Source organism: Cucurbita maxima, unplaced genomic scaffold, assembly GCF_002738345.1.
Source record: "Cucurbita maxima cultivar Rimu unplaced genomic scaffold, Cmax_1.0 Cma_Scf00001, whole genome shotgun sequence".
Classification (NCBI taxonomy): Eukaryota; Viridiplantae; Streptophyta; class Magnoliopsida; order Cucurbitales; family Cucurbitaceae; genus Cucurbita; species Cucurbita maxima.
In genome coordinates this window covers 11,106,089-11,121,383 of record NW_019272017.1, presented here as the reverse complement: position 1 = coordinate 11,121,383, position 15,295 = coordinate 11,106,089, and the positions used below count along the sequence as shown (strand labels likewise).

At 43.3% G+C, this 15,295-nt stretch overlaps 2 pseudogenes; both read left to right on the top strand.

Moving 5' to 3' along the window:
• The first annotated feature begins 7,139 nt into the window (after positions 1–7,139).
• On the top strand, positions 7,140–7,728 carry LOC111488507 (annotated as a pseudogene).
• Positions 7,729–7,964: 236 nt separating this feature from the next.
• Positions 7,965–10,252, top strand: LOC111490003 (annotated as a pseudogene).
• Positions 10,253–15,295: the final 5,043 nt, after the last annotated feature.

Below are 15,295 nucleotides of genomic sequence, written 5' to 3'. Positions count from 1 at the left end.
AAAGTCAGGATAATGGATAAGGTGGCAGTAGAGTCAATTCAGTAGCTAAGGGAATATCAGAAAGAAAAGGGAGAAGACGAGGCAATGGAATTCCTTTACCTTGTGAAAGAAGCGAGAGGAGCGAAGCAAGTAGTGAGACAAGGAACCGGGGCGAGGAGTTCAGCCTCGAACAAGAATAAATAGGAAAAGGAGTTCACTCTTCATTAATCTTTGCTTCTTCTTTTACAGTTCAGGTAGAGTAAGTAAATGAATTAGTAGCTTTACCTCACTCATTAAATAAGACAAGGGCATATCGGAGAAGAAAAGGTTATTACGGAGCTTGGGGAGAGGAAAAGGAAGAGAACCCATCCTCCTGTTTACCGAGTGAAAGAATAAATAGTCAAAGGGGAAGGTTCAGAGAAAGAATGAATCTTGAGTAGATAGAGTCTTTCCTTTCTTACAGTTGAGTAAAAGAGTGAAAGAAGGAAAAGGTGAAGAAGTAAGTGAGAGAGGATATCTGTTAAAGAATGAATCTTAAGTCTTGACTTCCTTAAGAACGAAAGAAGGTGAATGAGTTTACAAGATTGAATATGAATTGACTCCACTGGAAAGGATAGGGGAGAGAGCTGCAAGGAATTGACCCGAATGACTAAGGAAGGAGTATTTATCCTTTTCTCTTACCTTGTTCCATCTGTCAAATGAATAAGGAGGATTGACTTCAGAATTACCGAGTGAAAGAAAAGAGACCCATAAGGATAGGTTCCATCAGGTTCGTTCAGTAGTTCAGGAATAGGAATAGAAAAAGAATAAAGAGGTGAGAAGGGGAATTAATCTTGTTGAGTTGAGTCTTGAAAAGCTGCTAATTGATTCTGGAACTGGAAAGGATAGGTAGGTTCCGGTTCAGGCAATGGAAAGATCGAGTTGAAGGGAGAGGCGAATGAGCGAAGCAATGAGTAAGTAGCTCGAGGAGTGAAAGAAGGGACAGGTTCTAGCAAATCTTTCTTTCTCTTCGGTTACAGTGTTTGAATCAATAGGGCCAGGTTCCCGATCATGAATCTCTTTTCTTACAGTTTACATCTAGTAATAGAGTAGAAGAAACGATTCTGGTTCAGTAGTAGTTCAGTCTCATTCTTGTTGAGTTGAGTGTTTACAGTTCAGGGGAAGGATCAGAGAAAGAAATAGAGGTTCAGGTTTAAGGTTGAGGCTTTCTCTTTCCGGTTTCACTATCTCTTTTCAAACACTTGGTAAATAGGGTAGGGTCATATAGGTTCCGGTTCAAGTTTATTAATAGGAGAAAGTAGCTCTTTTTCGCTTGAGTCTTTGGTTATAGTGAAAGATTGAATGAAAGAATAAATAGGAGCTGGAGGGAAGGATCATTCTTTTCTAAAGGGTTACGGAGGAAGGGACAGACAGGAGAGAATATGCTCAGACAGGGGAAGGAGGTTACAGTGAAAGAAGGCAATAAATAGAGTATAAGGTGAGTGAAGTAGTTCAATCAGGTTCAGAAGTAAGTAATAGTCCAGGCAATGAGATAAGATGATCGATTTGTCCGCTGCTTTACCTTGTTCAATCAGGTGAATGAGCTTGACCTTTCATCTAGGCCCTATTTACCAAGTTCAATCAGGGAATAAAACAAAGAAAGCTAGCTCGCTCGGCAAGAGAAGGTCATATCGCGGTGAGGGGGAAGTAGTTCAAGCAAGAAGGAAGAAGTAGTTCAAGCAAGAAGGAAAAGGTTTAAGGGAGAGGAGAATTAATCAAAGGTGTAGGAGTTCTGTCTCATTCATCTTTCTTTCGTATTTCTCTTTTTCTTTTAAGCTTGTTCAACCTGGTCAGGTCATATGGGTGAAGTAGCTCAGCGAATAGGGCTTCTAGTTACGTATAGAAGCTGATAGTTTAGGAGGGTCAGTCTCATTAATGATTCTTCTTTTCTTCCTGTTCAGTAGCTAATTCATTTAGTCAAACATAGACAGTAGAGGATAGGTTCAATCAGGTGAATGGAGAGTCCATTCTTCATTAGCTGCTTGACCGAGTTCACATCCTACAGCCGCTTTACCGAGGTTACTGTTCAAGAATAAATAGGTGAAAGAATAAATAAATATAAATAGGTTATTGAGTGAATGAAGGAGTAAAGAACCAAGCAGTGAGAGAGAGAGAGAGACTCGAACGAAGGAAGAGGATTTCATTGACTCAACTGGAAAGGAGCAAAGCCACCTTGTTTACAGTGTTTGAAGGATTGAAGGAGGGAGAGAAGCTAAGCTGCTTTACCGAGTTCAAGAGTGAAATGACCCAAAACATAGGGGGAGGCGAACAATGTTCAAGAAGAAATAGGTTCCGGTTCAGGATTGAATGAATTTACGACTGTCAAGTCTCATTCATCTCTTTTCTTTTACCCACAGTAAAGGGTCAGGAGTTAAGTCGAATTAATCTTGTCCGAGTCTTCTTCTCCCCTACCTGAATTTATTCAAACACGGTAAACTCGACTATTAAAAGGTTTCGGATTGAATGAATAAGGGAAATAGGTTCAGGGAAGGTCATAGAGGTTTAGTCTCATTAATCTTTCATTGTTCAATCACAATCAGGTAAAAGGGAATAGAGTATAAGGTTCCGGTTCAGGGGAAGGTTCCGTCATTCATTTACTCTTTTGTTCCGGATCATACATAATAGCTTTAGAGTGAAAGGTTCACAATCACTTCCTGTTCAGTCTCATTCATTTGATAAAGGTAAAGGAGAGAGAGTGAAAGGATTTAATCTGAATTGACACTCTCCTATCAAGGTTAAGGTTAAGGTTCAGTCTCATTCTTCTTTCGTCTTGAAAAACAGCTAATTCATTTCTTCTTGAACTGTAAACAAGGATAGATAGTCAAAGGGTTTTGGTTCTGGTTCAGGTTTCTTCTTTCATTCATTTCCTCTCCTGTAAAGTGAAGGGAAGGGAAGGTCATAGAGGTTCCGGTCAGGGAATAAAGGATTAGGGGCATCAGCGACCAGAAGGGGTTTCTTCCATCTGTTGGAGAAGTGGCTATTAAAATGAGAGGTCCAATGGAATGTGTGCGCAATCCTTTCGTTTGAAAGAATGCTGGGTTGTTTACGGCACAAGAACTTGGTTCAACTTTAAGGATGGTGCTGTTCAGATACTGAGTGAGTCCTGGTTTCTTATTACTTACCCAATGGAAGCCTCAGCAATATTCTCCACAGAAACTCCAATTCGACGAGAGTCCTGTCATGGAAGAACAGATTGAATATCGTTTTGGGGTTGCTTCCGCTCTGACTTATCTGAATGAAGAATATGAGAGGCAAATAATTCAAAGAAATGTTCAGACTTGCAATATATTGCTTGATGCAGAGTTCAATGCTAAGCTTGGGGATTGGGGTCTGTTAGAAGTTTAGTCACACTGTTCGAATGCAAAAGAAGCTACTATACCGGCAGGCAGGAACAATGGGATATCCTGCACCTGAGTATCTTTATTCGGGTATTCCCACTGAGAAGACAGATGTTTACAGCTTTGGTGTAGTAGTGGTAGAGGTGGCAACGGGTAGAAGGCCTCTTGATTATAATGGGATTGTGGTTGTTGACTGGGTTTGGTACCTGTGGAAAAAGGGGAAACTAATTGAGGTGATTTGTGTTGATAGGGAAGTTTGAAGAGGTGAAAATGGAAAGGATGTTGATGATGGGACTTTCTTGTGTGTACCCAGACAAAAGAGGTGAGCGTTGGTGAAGGAAGTTGCAAGGATGATTAGAGATAGAAGCACCACTTTTGCCGGTGAGTAAACCAAGAGTGGGCATTTGACCTCTTTTACCTATGAATCTGAAGAAATAGTGAATCTCGGTGGAGATCGTCCCAGTCTTGATGATGCACTGTATATGACCCAACCCAATTTATCTAAGACTTGCTCAGGAAAGGCCACACACGTTAACATTACTTCAAATGGTTTTCAGTATGGGGTCTTTGTTGTAGTTGGTATCAAACATGGTTGAAGCTTGTTAACCAAGACCAGTCTTCCATTTTTGAAATCGGTGGAATTACACCTTTCAACAAACCTCAACGAAGAAGTTGTGTTTCCTTTAATATAGTTTTTGATAACTATTCCTCTGTAATGCCTGAAAATGAAGAGGAGATTGCTCTTATCATTCATTCTCATTTTGATCGTTATGCACTTATTTCTGCTCTTTTTGATTGAATAGTGTGAAACTGTATTAACGCTCACACCCCAACCAGTGCTTGAGCCCTTGGGGTGGAGTCGAGCTAGCCCAGATATAGTCTTTCAGTTCCTTTCTGATAAACCTGACTTACATAACGAAAAAGATCTCAATTTATTTACAGATAGATATCGTGTGTACTGATTGACCAGATGCGACCGATACCTGTTGACAGATGACAGACAGAAGAGCGGGAAGTAGCATATCTTTCAAGAAAGAAAATGATGTTTGTTACTTACAAGCAAGGTATTCGTCCCCCCTTGAATAAAAGAAGGGAAGCAGTATTGATTGTATTGACGGATTGAGGAGTCATGCTTTACCAATTTCCAATACAGTTGATCCTGTGTAATTTGAGCATAAAAAGTTGATCTTTCTTTAGCACCTCTTTAGAACCTAGTCATGCATGCTGGCTGACTGAAGCACTTGTACTCAATCGATTAACCAAGCACGGGAGATATTCACTAAAAAGATAACCGGGATATTGAATGAATAAAAGGAAGGGTCGTAGACAGATGAGCCTTTGCGACCGTTTACAAGAGTGAATACCGAAAGAAAGAGACAATTCCAGATGCCCTCAGACAGATGCCACTAAACAAGTAAAGGAGAACGGACAGTTTTCATGGATCGGGAAGACCAACTCTCATTTAAGGAAGCGGACCGTTGACGACAGCAAGCCGGGAAGGACAGAGACTACTAAAAAAGGCGAAACTCACATATTTTTAGAGGTTTACCCATCCGATCCCTGAAACTCGCAATTTAGCAAAGAAAACCATTTCGTACCTTTTTCTCATGTCGATACCAGCTACAGATCAGATATGACTGGTTGAAGAAAGAAGAAAAGAGAAATGAACGATTAAGCGAGACTTTGCCTTAGAGACCCATGAAATGGAAGTTTGATTTGACAAAAGGTCTTTGAAGACCTCTTCAGCTTCCACGCTTATTATTGCTATCACTTCAACTTAGACCTGCTTACTTAGAATGAAGATAAATAATGAAAGGCTTTACACAAGACCCTTACACAGGCCAGAGAGAGAGCCTTCGCTTACCTACTTAACCGTGGCCTCCTATCGTATCTATATCCCCTTTCTTTCCTTCAGTTACATCAAGTCTCAGTTCCGCTTCCAACTACCAATGGGAGAAGGCTTGGACGTATAGCAAGAAAGAATCTGAGGTATGGCATACGGGATATATGAAATGAAAAGCTGGAAACAGAGCTGGAGATGAGCGCTAGCCAATGGTTAATACTGAAGAAAGCACCTTAGCAATTACCAGTAATGCCCCTATCGACCTCAGTCTTGTTTTTTGCTAACTTGAGTAACGAACACTATCTCATTAAAGGCCGAATATCCATATATATCTTTATGGAAGAGAGTCGGCCCACTTTTAGCCGTTCCAGCAATTATGCCCGTGTTAGCCCTACCGTCCACCCCCATATAATGGAAAGGGGTACTTTTGAGAGCTGATGTGTAACGGATCAAAGCGACCGTTAGTCGGGCTGATCTGTGATTGGTCAAGGCGAGCGAGAGGACACATACCTCCTCCATATTCCTTAAATGGGCAAGACTCGGATACTGCATGCGAGAAGTATAAGAGTTTACAGTTCAATGAAAGAAGAAATAGGTTCAAGAAGGGAATGAGAAAGAATCAATAGGTGAAAGAATAAATAGGTTTCGGTTCCGTAGCTTGACCTTCTATCCGGACGCTTGACTTACCTTGTTCAAGAGTGAAAGAAGGAAAAGAATAAATAGGTTCAGTAGTGATTGAGCTCAGCAGTGAGATCGACAGGTTCAGGATTGAATGAATAAGGTAAATAGGGTCAGGTCATAGAGGTTCCGGTTCAGGAGAGAAGCCGAGGTTTAGGAAAGAGCTACTTTTCTTTTCTTTTACCTCCTTCAATTCTGGTCAAAGCCTCAAAGTCAAAAGCAGGAATCCGAGAAAACAAGACCCCTACGTCTTTCTTGTAAACTAATTATTCGATCTGTAGATCCCAGCAAGGCTGCCACATCACTAAACCACCCAGGGATGTCTCTTGCAAAGAAGAATTCGTAGAGATTTTTCCAGAACCCCAGTCCAGCCTACCCGACTGATATAATCTAGAATCCACTCTTTTCCTTTACTTAACTTAGTAGTAGGCGAATAGTAACCCTATTTGTATGCGCATTCACAAGGCACGTTCCAAGATCTCCCGCAACGAGAACCTAAGACATGGTGGGTTGATAGTAAGTTGAAAGAATAAATGGATCGATCATAGGTTGGTTGAATATTGAGTGTAGCTTAGGCTACATCTTCTGTTTACGCGCTACTAAACCGACACACAGGATCTTAGACGGGTTTTGTCCCCTTTCGGGAACACCTTTTTACTAGCTAGTACGGTAAAAGCCTGATGCAAATAGACCGAAAAAAGAAGAGTTCTTTATATATGAGTTGTAGTCGATTTGCCCGTTATGGCTCGTCTCGCGCTTAGTCACTCGTGGGATTCAGATAGGGGGAAGTCTTTTCTGAAAAAACTCGCAGTTCTACCCCTAATATATATGATTGATTTTTTAGATACTACCTCTTTGGTTGGATCGGACAGGGAACTTCTATAAAGATCTTTCCACTCATTCTTCATACTCAAAGTCGAAGTCACGGCCGACATGGGGGGCTCGAAAAAAGAACGAGAATTGGTGTCGTGATGGTACTACGAGATGGTGATTTCTTGTAGTATAGAAGAATAGATCCGCAGACCTATTGATTGACCATAGATGCGATCGCTATCTAAGAGAATCTCAGTAGTTCTTCTATCATTCAAGGGAAAGGGGAAAAGATGTAGCAGCTTGCCTAGATCTCGTATTTCCCACGTAGTCCGTCGGTCAAACCAAGGATTCTTTAATCAAAGTAATATAGAGATTCTTTTTCTTTTTCTGGTATGTAGGCGAGCTAGGAGCGCATCAATCGGGTCGAAAACTCAGATAGGATCATCATCATGGCACTTTTCTTCTTTCTTTTGTTTGTGTCCGGCTTTATTAGTGAAAAAGAGGTGTGTGTGTGTGCTTTTTAAGGCTTATCTGGGGGCTGCTGCTCTGGGGCATCCAATTCCTCTTCTTTCTTTTCCTGAGGATCTCACATCGAGAGCTGCTTCTTCTTGTTCAGGGTCAGATCTTCCTCAGATTCCGAGAAATCGGTCAGGGGGCTACCCTCTTCTCGTCTCACAATTCCATTGCCTCTCCTCACCTCTCGAGATATATATACATAAACTCTTCCCTAGAGGAGAGCGGAAGCTCCAGGATGAGTATGTCCTGCCTGGATTCCCGAATTCATTATCGTCCTGATCCACCATGGAATTTTCTCAATCTACAAAGCTGCTTTACCGATAGGGAGAGGGCTCATAATGATCTTCTCAAAGATCACAAGGTGCTGGGGTGGATCCATAGGTTTTTGTGAAACGGATGCCCCGTATCTGAGATGTGGTTTGCTAAAAAGAAAAGGCGAATTCCTCTATTTGATGTCGATTCATTTACACTTCCATTCTTTGTAGAGGAAGGCTAACTGCTTGCTGGCTGGGAGCTGTATGAGCGGTAACGTCCACGTACGCCTCTGTGAGAAGGGTGGTGGACAGAAATGGCCTTGTTGTACCTCACTCTCGTCCTCAATGGGGTCTGATCTTTTTTTTTTTTTTTTGGTAGAGTATGCCAATATGATCTTAATGAGGTGTGGGGCTTTGCATCTAAGATTCGTTGGGCTTCCCTCTTCTAGGGCCTGCGTCCCGGCGTTTTTGTGCAATAAACCTCTCCGACCAAAGACTAGTGGTAGGTGGTCCCGTGGAGCTTTCAGAGAAGGGTAGCCTAGTGTGTAAGCACAGCAATGAACCGCGGCGAACCCTCAGACGACCTATCTAAGATTAGGGGGGAGATCCTCAGTAGTGGTGCCCCTTTCACTCTTCCACGGACTGATACATGTACCAAATGCTCATACGGGAAAGTTGACTCCTGGATCTGGAACCTGGGGGGTTGCTCCGAGAAATCTCCTTTCTTTCTCGTCCACTCAGGGGGGTGCGGACACACCTGCGCGGATTACAGGTAACGGTTACAAGAATGGCAGGGAAGTGAACAATACCTGACGAGATTCAGGGATGGATGTAGACCCATCGGGCAGGGATAATCATTTTGGTCCTGGGAGAGGTGGCGACCATTCTCAAGAACCAAAAAGACTGAGCTGAGGGAAGCCCTATGAGTCACTGAAATGACAGAGGGTCCTTGATCTATCAATAGAGGAAGCAAAAAAGGGGCTTTGCTCCCCTTTACAATATGAAGAAAGAAAGAAGGGTCGAAGTTTAGACCGCTCACACTAGTTCGACCTATAGAAAAGATCATGAAAGAGGCGATCAGAATGGTACTCGAATCCATTTACGATCCCGAGTTTCCAGACACATCGCACTTCCACTCGGGGCGAGGCCGCCACTCGGCCCTAAGACGGATCAAAGAAGAGTGGGGAACCTCTCGCTGATTTTTGGAATTTGACATCAGGAAGTGTTTTCACACCATCGACCGACATCGACTCATCTCAATCTTGAAGGAAGAGATTGATGATCCCAAGTTCTTTTACGCCATTCATCAAGTCTTTTTCGGCGGACGACTCGTAGGAGGTGAGAAGGGCCCTAACTACTTCGTCCCACACAGTGTACTACTATCGGCCCTACCAGGCAACATCTACCTACACAAGCTCGATCAGGAGATAGGGAGGATCCAACAGAAGTATGAAATTCCGATTGTTCAGAGAATCAGATCGGTTCTATTAAGGACAGGTCGTATTGATGACCAATCAAACTCTGGAGAAGAAGCAAGCTTCAACCCTCCCCAAGACTACAGAGCCCTCATTATGGGGAGAGTAAAGAGCTTCCAACGCAAAGCGGCCTTTCATTCCCTTGTTTCGTCGTGGCACACCCCACACATAAGCACCACACGGCTCAGGGGGGACCAGAAAACGCCTTTCGGTTTACCCCTGGTCCTTGCCGCCTTCCTTAACAAGCCCTCGAGCCTCCTTTGCGCCGCCTTCCTCATAGAAGCCACCGGGTTGACCCCTCAGGCCGAATTCTATGGTCGAGAACGGTGTAATAAGAAATTGGCCATGAGAGAACCTTTACAGTATTGCAAAAGAAAAGGCCTGCTGATGAGCTGGGCGGGGAGGCGAGACTAGTTATCAGGTCAGAGAGACGCCTGGACCGTAAGCTGGCCCCCTTAAAACCCCATTACTTAATAAGGATTTGTTACGCGCGATATGTCGACGACTTACTACTGGGAATTGTGGGTACCGTAGAGCTTCTCATAGAAATACAAAAACGTATCGCCCACATCCTACAATCTAGCCTGAACCTTTGGGTAGGCTTTGCAGGAACAACAACAATAGCTGCACGGAGTACGGTAGAATTCCCTGTACCGTCATTCAGGAAGTCCCTCTGAGGACGACTCCCATACAATTCTTGCGAGTGCTAAAGAAGCGTCTACGGGTAAAGCACCATATCCATATAACTGCTTGCCATCTACGCTTCGCCATCCATTCAAACTTGACGAACCTAGGTAATAGTATCCCGAGAAAAGAGCTGACGAAGGGGATGAGCCAAACAGGGAGTCTACTAGACGGGGTTCAACTAGAGGAGACTCTTGGAACAGCTGAAGTAATTCGTCCCCATGTGAGCGTATTATGGGGGACCGTCAAGCACATCTGGCAAAGATCAAAGGGGATCTCGTTGTTGCATAGCTCAGGTCGGAGCAAGGCACCATCAGACGTTCAACAGGCAGTTTCACGATCGGGCATGAGTGCGGGAAGTTGTCATTGTATACTCCTGTGGGTCAGAAGGCGGCGGGGGAAAGAGGAGGACACTGGGCGGGATCTATCAGCAGCGAATTCCCCATACATCTCGAGGTGCCTATAAAAAAGATACTCCGAAGGCTTTGGGATCGAGGTCTCATTAGCCGAAGAAGACCCTAGCCAATCCACGTGGCCTGCTTGATGAACATCAGCGACGGAGACATCATAAATTGGTCCGCGTGCATCGCAATTAGTCTTTTGTCCTACTATAGGTGCTGTGACAACCTTTAACAAGTCCGAACGATAGTCGACCACCAGATCCGCTAGTCTGCTATATTCACCCTAGCCCATAAGCACAAATCCTCAGCGCATAATATAATCCCAAAGTACTCCAAAGACCCAAATATAGTCAATCAAGAAGGGGGTCAGACTGAAGCGGAATTCCCCAACAGCATAGAGCTTGGGAAGCTCGGACTCGACCAAGATCCGAACCACTACTAGACTAGAGAGTGAGGTAGTGATTTTTTCTATTGAGATTTGTTGAGTAGGCTTGCCTTAGTTGTCTGCTATAAGATAGCTAGTTTTGGGGCTTTCGACATCAAAAAGCCGATCCGGCTTCGCTATCGCTCATGAATTGTATTGTAGTCCTAGTCTTGTAGTCGGCCTGGAATGCCTTTGTAGTCTTTCTAATGCTAATGCCTTCTTCCTTCATTCATTTGCTTTTAGTTGCGGTAGCTCCCGCGCCAGCAAGATAGAGACGGCGAAACCAAAGCAATACTAAATTAAACGAGCAGCCAGCTGCCCTAACGAGACTCTTAGTCAAGCCTAAATGTCCTTGTTTCAAACTAAAGTGCTAACGAGCAAGAAAATATCCCTGACTATATCGAGAGTAAGGCGCCTTTACTAATATTCTAATAGTTGGCCCGGAAGTTCGATTCTAGCGACTAGCTTCTACCGCTAGCGCTTGGACTTGGAAGCAAGGCTACCTTGAATGAATCAATGAATGAAAAGAAAGGGCTTACTGAGGAATAAAATGAAAAGAAAGTTCTTACTGAGGAGTAGCAAGGGAGGATAGGTTGGTTCGAGGACCCGTTGGTCAAAGGAAAGGGTAGGTCCTGATGTTGGGACGGAGCCGTATGAGGTGGGAGTCTCACTTACGGTTCCTTTGAGAAGGGTGTGATACCACCACCTATCAGGCCCAACGAGCGATCCACGGAGCTACATCCCTAGTCACCTGGTCCATGCACATCGCTCTCTCCAGGAGGTTGGCCGCCTATCCTAGATCTTCCCATTTTCAAGAGGATCCGGGGCTCGATCTGGTTTAGTATCAAGGTGATTTCTCTTTCTCTTTCTATATATATGGGTCCGTGCAGCATTTTAACGATATCGTTATGATCAATTAATGGGACTTGGCCGGAAAGTGTTCTTGCCTCTATCATTAGCTCGGGTAGTCGCCGTTTCTGGTGTTTCAGTCACCTTTCAATGGCTCCCTTAATTATGTGCGAGGAATTTCCCTCGTCGAGTAATGGGAAGCGGGCTAGTCCCCGAAAATGCCCGTTCCTTTGTCGTTGGGGCCCAAAATCTTCCTTGCTGAGACTTGACTTGTAGTCTTGTAAGATTGTGCACTTGAAAAGACCTTTAGAGAAAGAGATGAACCCGCCGCATCCAACTAATTACTCCGAGGAAGAACAAGTGCATAAAGCTAACCCATCTAACGAGTAAAGAGCTAATTATATTCTAGTATATGTTATATATAAAGAGAAAGGAGACCAAAATCTCGATCGAGAAAAGCTGATTCAAGGCCTTTTTATGATCTTCTACGGGGCCTTTGCTCTAGAAAGGTAGAACTACAAGAAGTAAGAGTGAACTATCGAGACGAGTAGTATCTCAAGGAATAGCTTTCCCTAAAGAAGAAAGACCACCTATTTACTTTTACTAGGTAGTGGAGGCCAACAAGCAATTCAAGAAAATGAGTTTGCTTATTGATCCAAGTAAGCATTAAAATCTTCTATCGACTGGGTTACTTGCTAAAAATCTTACTAAAATGAAAAGGTAAACCACCTTTTTGGAACTCCATGTTTCTGTTTTTCCTCTTCTATCAGTTTAGAGTTTTTTTTTCTTTTAGGTTGTGTATGGACTGCATAAATTTCCCTCCTGTTGGAGAGGATTCGGCTTCAACAACAAGATCGGCAAAACAAAAACAGAAGAATAGGAAAAAAGGTGACATAAAAATTTCTAACTTTCTAAACTATGATGAAAAGTCTTCGATATACCATGAATAGGCTCTTAGGTCTGTAAGTCACCCACATACCAATGTATTTAAGCCGAACCTTCTACTTAATGAGAAACTTCAGGCATGAACACCTCCTCTGTTTTTGCATAGCTTGCACTCTCTATTCGCCACTGAACATCCACCTTTCTTTCATCTGTAACGTGTATTTTTTGCTTGTTTGGATCATGTCGAGTGAAAGCCAATGCGTTTTCCGAAGGGGGTTTTGAAAAAAAGGCCTACCCGAGGAGATGTTGAAGGCACATGAAGTAGTCTCTATCTTCCGGTCGGAGACAAGGGATGGATGTCGCTAGGCTAGTTCAACTCTATCATTGGTTTCATTATCCCTATAACGATCACTAAATAAAGATATGTGCTAGTACGAGACCGATGCTGCGAAGCTAGGTGGTGCTATTATGGCGGGGGATGGGTCGACTTCTGCTCCGAATGCTTTTTGTTGCAGGTCTTTCTATTACCGATATGGACCTCACTAACGGGTCTCGTTCTGTATCTAGGTCTCGATCTATATCACTAAGGTCAGTATATGAATCTGCTGCCTCTTTTATCTCAGGTCTTGGATCACCTACTAACTACTACGCTGCGACAAGGACTGGACCTGTAACCATACGAAAGGGTGGGGTGTATAGGTCTCGATCACGTGGTTGGGGTATCGATCTGGAGCTACTGCATATGCGACTAGGTCACCCAGGTATATCCGCTATGTATGGATCGACTGTGTATGGATCACTGGCTAAGGCTGGCTTAGATGGGCTTGATGGACTTTTGGCAATTGTGGGACTATGAATCTGTGATGGATGGAATTATTGGCGGTAGTGGGACTAAGAATCTAAGAGATGGACTATGGTAGTAGTGGGGATTTTTGGCCGTAGTGGGAATGGATGGATAAAGTTATACGGTGATAGGCTTGTTGGGCTTGTTGCAGTAATAAAGTAGTGGTAATGATGGATGGGCTTGTTACAGTGATGTGTATGGACTAGTATTGGTGGGTTCGCGGACTTGCAGACTTGCGGGGCGAGCTACTATCAAAATATCAAAATTGATTGAAAGCAATGGACTTGTGGATTTGCGGCGAAATTGCAGCGGACTTGCAACTTGCGGCAGAATTGCGGCGGACTTGTAACTTGCGGCTTTATTCCTGGGACTTGCGATAAACTTTAGAAAAATTGTGGTAAGCTTTAGGGAAAAAAACAGTGGTTTGGAAGTGGTGGTTGCTGTGATACTCGATTGGACTTACGGTAATGCACAGAGAGGTCGGCAGCTATTCAGGCTCCAAATGAAATTTGATCACGATGGATGATCGGCAGCTATTCAGACTTCACCGATTGAGTTAGGGTTTGGTTTTAGGCTCTGATACCATGTTGCAAGTATAAACAATCTTGCTCTCAATTCTGTGTTTATTTTCATAGAGATAGATGTTCCTTTTATAATACAGAAAGGCTAAAAAAATCTTCCTAAATACTAGGTCAAATTAAATCTAGCTAAATCCCTAGATACTAGGTAATAATATATGTATAAATCTCTTGAATCAATCTCTAGATATTAGGAAATCTTTTCCTTATTTAAAGGGATTACATAAATATCTCTTAATTACACAAATATTCTTTAAATCAAGACCATTCCTTCAACTCTTGCTACTAAAATGGGTGTACCCGGAACGACGTTCTGATCTCTAAATGGATTTGCTATAGCTACTTGATCTCGATCAAATGGCTTTGGATCTGTCTCTGCATCTGGAATATCTGTCAGAGGATATGGAACTCAATATCGATCTGAAACAAGGGGTGCTCCATAGCGAAAACGGAGACTGCTTCTAGCCAACATCGGCTATGGCTCACGCCCATAATAATAAGGGCATCTCGGTATGGGGTTGGATCATCGGCCCTGGTGATGGCTCCCCTTACTAGTGAAGGGAACTGGAAGGGATGCTATTGGTGGTATCGGTACTGCTCTCGTTATCATCCGCGGATATGCTTTCTTTTTTTTCTATTAGCGTGGGTCTTTCTCTACTACTGTTGGTATCGACTTCTGTATATGCTTCTGCTTTTACTGATGCTTATGGATTACTTGCTTGATCGAACCCAAAAACATATCGATTTGATCAGCTTGGCCTCGGGTGGTGGATCGAATTCACACTCAACTGCGTCATCACAGCTGCGATGGATGCCCCACCTTTCTATCTCTTCCTTCTAACTTCTCAATGCGGGGATGGACTCTTCAATCCTCCTCCGATCGGTTGCGACAGTCTTTTCTTCACCTTCTCTTCTCGGCATGATCCAGGCATTCAAGCTAGCAGATCAAATCATGGGTTCTCATCCCCAACGTTGGGAGAGGCAAGTGAGTTGGTTGGTGGAAATGCGGTTATGCCAGGTGGACTCAAGTCAAGTGGGAGGTGGCATTGTGTAACGTATAAAAGCACGCTTGCTTTTCTTGTTTCACTCTGCTTATTAGTTGAGGCACCCATGTGTTCTCATCTAAGAAAGATGTAGAGTGCTCGCGGAAGTGCGAAGGACCAACGACGAGCTATATAGAGGATAAGAGAAAGAATCCCTTATATATATATATTACAAAAAAGAAAGTGTCCGGGGTTGAAGTTCAATTTCTTTGTTTTTCGTCTGAATATTCTGGAGCTAAGACCCTTCCAATGCTCCCTTTCGCCATGCATGAACTGCACCGGAAAAGCTAGTACGAAAAGAATCTATATAAATGGAGAACGGATACGCCCAATACATTAGAAACTCATTGCCCAAAAGACCTTTTCGACATAAAAAAAAATGACTGTAATGTAATGAGAGTGTGGATTCCAAATAGTAACCTCCCATTGCTCGAGATCCGATAGCATGCAACAACTAGTTGTAAGAAAGAGGGCGGGAGGAGAAAGATATATAGAAAGTGTGCTATGAGGGTGGTTGCAAATAGCTAGGTAGGCAGTCTTTACTTAACTCGGCCTAAGCACCACTCCCATGCCTTTCTTGGTTGGACCAACCCAACCGGCGATTTCTTTCTTCCTGAATTGGGAGCAAGAACAAGTCTCTCTTTGTTTTTTT